This window comes from Pygoscelis adeliae, unplaced genomic scaffold, assembly GCF_000699105.1.
Source record: "Pygoscelis adeliae isolate BGI_AS28 unplaced genomic scaffold, ASM69910v1 Scaffold54, whole genome shotgun sequence".
NCBI classification, from domain to species: Eukaryota; Metazoa; Chordata; class Aves; order Sphenisciformes; family Spheniscidae; genus Pygoscelis; species Pygoscelis adeliae.
Window position 1 is genome coordinate 3,320,275 of NW_008824982.1, and position 6,014 is coordinate 3,326,288.

A 6,014-nucleotide genomic window follows, 5' to 3' on the forward strand; every position below is an offset into this window, starting at 1 on the left:
CGTCCATTAAAAAAAGACAGAGCCGCAACTGGTAGTCTTCTGTATTTTGCAGATGTAAGAACTAAATACAGACAGAGCATCTGGACTTCACAGTTCTGGCAGATTCTGTCTGTGGTTTGCACATGTTTGGTGCCTTATCCTGAAATTTAACGTAGTCTCAGCAATGTATCACTTCCTCCTCTCGGTGAGAGCTACAATTGTATCCCAAAGTCACCTTCTTTAGGGACATTACAAGTAACAATTTAAGATTTCTTTCATTTCCCTACTCATCATAAAGGTCCTCCGCTCAGTGCTGAGCAACAAGTCTCAGGCTATGGTGCTCTGTGTTAGTGACAAATATTATGAACCAGACACCGTAGTCTAAAGCTGTATACTAAATTCTTCTTTTACCAAGCCAGTCACACACAGAGAGGACGACTAGGACATTCAACTTGCAGATTTACTAGTTATATTACTAAAAAAGCCCCATAAACATAACCATCTTTTCTCCCCTGAAGAAACAAAGCTTTTTCCCCATGTTACTGTTCAGAAACTGCTGTCCTCTAGTTCTCTTCGGCTAGGTGCTGCTCCTTCAAAAGCGTACAGAGAGAACACTGAGAGCAGCCTCAGGGCATAAAAGGCTGTAGTTTGGTAACATTTTCCCCTCCCTACCTCCCCCAACAATGCCATGTCATTCAATCCTTTCCAATCCCTCCCTGCTGTGCTACCTCCTGCACTATGCTGCAATAACTATTAGATCAAGACAAACTGGATTACAAGAGACACACAAAAAAGTCATTCCTTAAACACCTGGGGGAGAGTAAGTTTTTAACCTGTATCAGTTCTATAATCCAGTTCAGGTAATTCAGATGCAGAAGGAGTTGCATCATCCCAACTGAAAGAATGATCTAGAAGTGGAAGTGAAGAGCTAGGAACCTTGAGTTAAGGCACATTATACTTTGAGATTCTCTCCTCCCCGTGAAGGATTTACGAAGAGGGGTGGAGTACACTAAAAGCAAGACAATTCTGTTTTCAAATACTTTAAATCATAAGATGAAGCGTAGGTTAAACCATATTCCAAGTGCTTGGTATTTTCCTGATGAACACAGACAAGTGCCAAAACAAAATTTGTGTCAAGAAAAAGAAAGTATTAGAAACAATATAGCCATGGGTTATAAGAAATCTCTTTATGTAAATAAACAGCAGGCAGAAGAATACAGTATTTTTTCTTACCAGATATTCTTGATTTTCACAGCTTCTATTCCAATGTCTGAGTACCCAGCCTGAATTGGATGGATGTATTCTGGACAGAGAAGGTAAGCCTGGGTGTAAGCTGTGTGTGATAACACAAAGCGTAATTTCAGCCATGGAAAAAACCCAAACTTTTAGACCAATTTTCTTCAATTTTTTTCCAACAGTGAAAACAAACGTAGGAGTTAAATCCAAACACACAACAACTCTTCCTCTAGTTTTAGAAAACACCTTAAGCTGCAGAAAACATCAGGGATACTTTCTATAGAGTGTACCCTTGTCCGGTCTTAAAATACCACTGGTGTGCTGCCTTACTCTCACTTTCTTACATGCCTCCCCTACCATTTCTGGGGAAGTTGCATCTGTTCTAAGGCCAGAAGAAAGATTAACTTTCAAGAGATTTATCCAATCCCATAAGTTGTCCCTTTAGCAAGCCTTTACACTTAAAGATTTTTCTGCCCTTTTAGCTTGCCAGTTTCCCTAACTTTTCAAAATCTTGGTTTTTCAAGATACTCTTTCCTAGTTAGCAAACTTGAACATTTTTATTGCAGTTTGTTTTATTCTGACCCTGACTAAAGCAGATCTCAGGCTTAGGAACTTCATTATACTGACTAGTTTCTTTCCACAACTATTCAGCAGAGTACTCCAAATCCAGCTGGCTTCAAAAAATCTTCAAAAAAACAGTTGAAAATTTTTTGATTACTGCTGTAAAAGCTGTATTTTTAGGAGGACAGTTAAAATGGTATTATAAAGCTAGAACTAAATCATGTTTCCTGTATGCATTTCTATTGAAGTCTGTAGGAGGTATGGTGGAAGTAATATGAAAGCGTTGTTTGTGTAATAGTTTTAACACTATACTAAAAGCAAAACCAAAACACAAATGTACTCAAACATGCAGCCAGGGTAACCATCAACAAAATACAGAAAAACAGTGTTTCTCTATGCCTATAGACCTAAAATTACAAGTCTATTGATATTTCATTTAAAAATTTACAAAAACTTGCTGTTAGATCTGTGGAGTTTCTCTGGAAAAAAGGAAAAGACACATCTATAACCTGACAATAGCAGTTTGTAACTATGGCTAAATCAAGATGACGTAACTTGAAAAAAATCACTCTCGTATTGTGTATGCAGTTGCCAGGTGACCACGAATTGCAGAGTCCTCCTTTTGAAGGTTCAAAGGCAGGGAAGGCCACAAATCTGACATATGGGCTCTAACCGTGGTTTGCACAGGATGACTTCTATGAAGTCTTTTTTATCCTTATTGTGAGGAGGGGTGTTTCCACTTAATATCCGTAGAACAACACTACCAAAACGAGCATCAGGTGTGTGACTGGTATGGTACCCCCTGCTCCTGACACCTGGTAATGCGGTTGGCATAACCAACGCCATTTTATAAGACAAGCAGCCATTCTTTGTGACCGAGCAGGTCGTGTATTTGTTCCCTTTCCCTCATTATCAGGCCAAGAAGGTCGTAGACAAACCAAACAGATTTCTTCTTCCCCTCCCTCTCATCCTCAAGGTTCCTGGGCGCCAGGCCGATTACTCCCTTCCTTGCCAGCCTTGAAGGTCCCAGGCACACGGCCAGCCAGGTGCTGTTGATGACGCCGTCACAGAACAGGGAAGCCTAACAGCACACAGAGCACTGGCTGTAAGAGATCAAGCAGACAAGTCCTAAGTGGGGAACTTGGACCAGAGCCACTGCTGGACAGAGACCTGTGACCCCTCGGTGTTCAGCACCCTCCCCCCAATACCAGACTTACTGTTTCTGCATAGGAAGTAAACAAAGTGTTCACCATACAACCAGCCTGAGAAGTTCCCATGAGCACTGTTTCTACTATTAGCCCACAGTCAGCTCAGTTCTCCTGGAAAAGAACTGTTTTCGCTGTCAGTGTAGAGTAAAACAAAGGACCAAGAGACTTCCCTCTCTTCTCTGAAAGATGCGGCAGCACTCCGGAAAGGCTGCTGTCACCTCAGTAATGCACCAGTCCACACCCTGCCCCAAGCTGCCAAGTCAGTCATGCTAACAGTTAAGCCTTCCAGATTTAGTGAGTGTTAGTTGTAGGACTCCAGCTTCTGACTCATCTTCACTGACAGGACAGCTGGAGAGGTTAAAGACATCCAACAAAAGCATTTTGAGTCACCCTACTACCTAAAGTGTAGAATCAGTGGGATTTTAATCAGAGCCGAACCCTTTAAACACCCATTTGAGATAACTCACACAAGCTAGACACTGCTATACTTATTCACTAGCACAAGGGTTTGAAGAAAAGGCTGCATCATAAAGGAAATTAATATAAAGAGGGGTAGACAGACATGCTTTTAACAAAAAGGTTTGGTTAACCCACCAAATCTTGGATAGTGACATTCCAGAAGTGGCATGTTATGCACAGGTATTTAAGACTTACTTTCCCAAGCATTCTGCCAAAGAAGATCCAAACCTGGATACAATGCTCATTTAAGTGTCAAAGGGTTCCGACTTAGTATCTGCCTTGCTGATCCAGATGAAGCAGCATCAGTTCTGCCTATTTCTTCTTTCTTGATGGAACCTAGGTTTGCACCAGTGATCTGATGGTTTCTGCTCATCCCTGAGCAGCTGCTGATGAGAACAATATGCCCGTTTACTAGTACAAAGCTGTCTATACCGACTGAAACACAGCACAGAATTCTCATCTCAAAACCTTCCTACCCTGGGGAAAAATGAACTGTGCTAGAAAATGCTGATACTAAATACAAAACTATTACTACATACAAGACTCTGGGTGTATGCTGCTCTACTATTTAGATACTGATCTGGAACTGGCAAAGAATACAGAGATATTGCTATGAATCAACAGTTTAAAAAAAAAAATCTTGAGTAAAGTTATACATAGGCATTGACAGACAACACTAATTTAACTACAGTGTTACTGAATGAAGCATGCCATATACTGACAACAGAAGATTTTATTTTCTTTTTTTAAAAAAGTAATAAAATTGTTTGTTGCTGCATAAACGAGTAAAGGACCAACTCTTAAACCCAAGGATTTATACTGCAGATGGCAGGAGTCAGAAGCCGACAGGCACTGTGTATGCCTCTCCAGTTCTATTTACTATTTTATCTCTTTTCTAAAGAGAAAGCTTCCCAGGGGAAGCTGTCAGAGCACTGGTAAAAATGGAAAGAACCATTATATCTAGCCCTACCACCTGTTTTCCCTTTTTCAACCATGAGATCACAAGATCTGGGACTCTTGCTTAAGAACAGTTTAAGTTCAAGGCTCCGCCAGAGCAAGCTTTACTCCTAAAGTACACTCAATAATCCGGAGGATCCCACTGCGAAAAATGCAGCTTGTGAACTACAGACAACTAAGTTTGTTAGTATTTTTAGATCAATAACCACTGAGGTAAAGCAAGAAGAGGTGGCAACCTCTGCTGCTTTGCAAATATACAGTGTTTTATACCACAACATCCCAAAATCATAGTTTTGTTTTGGATGAGGATTATTTAATGAAAATCACCCATCTCTAAGAAAATATAACTTACTAGCAAAATTGTGTCTAACAGGCATGTATCCTCTTTCAGGCTCCTTCATTTCACAATGACTTGGAAAAAATACTCAGATTCTCCCCAAGTCTGACAGAACTTGTTTTACACTGCCTGCCCTAATCACAAGTAATCCTTTGATCTTTCCTCTCCACAAAACACTAGGCATTCTACGGGAGAAAATTTCTGATTTGCTCCCAAAGATGCTCTCAACAAATGTGACAAATGCTCATTTTAGATTAAAAACTTCCGGGTAAGACTTCAGTTAAAAAACAGAGGCTACTTGATTTTGCGGTGGTGGTGGTGGAATGTGTTTGGGCCAAATACACTACAAAATTTTATGTTTGATTTTTACTGTTAATGACTTAACACATCAGCATCTTAGCATCATCATTCGATGCACTCTAAAAACATTTATAGGCAGATGGACTGCAAGGAATGTGAGCAAGGAAAGCCAGCTCATGCTGCAGGGAGGAACACATAGTTCGGGCATACTAAAAATAAAAAGAAAGCATTAACACACCATATGCTGTGCAACAGCAAATAGCATTATTTAGAAGTGTTCCAATAAAAGCTAATGATGGCAAAAGTTCAGACCTACTAAAAAAAACAAAGGTAACTTAAGACAGCCACATGCTTCACTGCATAAAATAAACATGAGTTTTATCTATCAATTTAGTTCCTTTTGTTTTACACAAGCCTTAGGATAACTTACCCATTAAAGCATTTTCCTTGTTAACAAAGTCACTAATCATGCCGGACAGGAGTTGAAATACAACTGGTGAAGCAAATTTCAGTTTGTACACAGCCCATGACTATTTTTTTCTTAAATGACTGACTTGTCTTGCACCTCAGCTGCAGTATCTTTCTATGGAGTAAGTTCTGTTTTAACCTCTGCATTAGTACTACTATGCAGATGCACATTCTCTCTCAAGCTGTATGAGCGAAGCAGTAAAAAAGGGAGAAGGTCTTTACTAAAGCAACGTATTTTCTTGTAAGTAAAATTCTATGTTATCACAAACCCACGTAATTTCAACTCAAGTAATGTTCTTTTCAGCATTTTTGGAAGCCACAGGCAACGTGGGTGCAAGAACATGGGTGCTTCTGTGTGCATGCATAGCGAACAGTCAACAAACAAGCAATTGTTTTCCATAACTTTAAACTGAAGATAGCAACCAGGACTGGATTATTTCTTAGAATGCGTCAGTTAATGATCTTGCAACTGGGGAGAAGCCTAAGGAGATTTAGGAGAGGTGAATCTT

The 6,014-nt window shown here is 40.0% G+C and overlaps 1 long non-coding RNA gene across 1 annotated transcript in view; it reads right to left on the reverse strand.

Moving 5' to 3' along the window:
- The window catches only part of LOC103918348, a 36,778-nt gene that overhangs the window by 2,402 nt on the left and 28,362 nt on the right, over window positions 1-6,014 (reverse strand). The window contains exon 3 of the long non-coding RNA XR_663690.1: window positions 1,213-1,282. This is a non-coding gene — a long non-coding RNA (uncharacterized LOC103918348). The remainder of the gene's footprint in view (window positions 1-1,212; window positions 1,283-6,014) is intronic.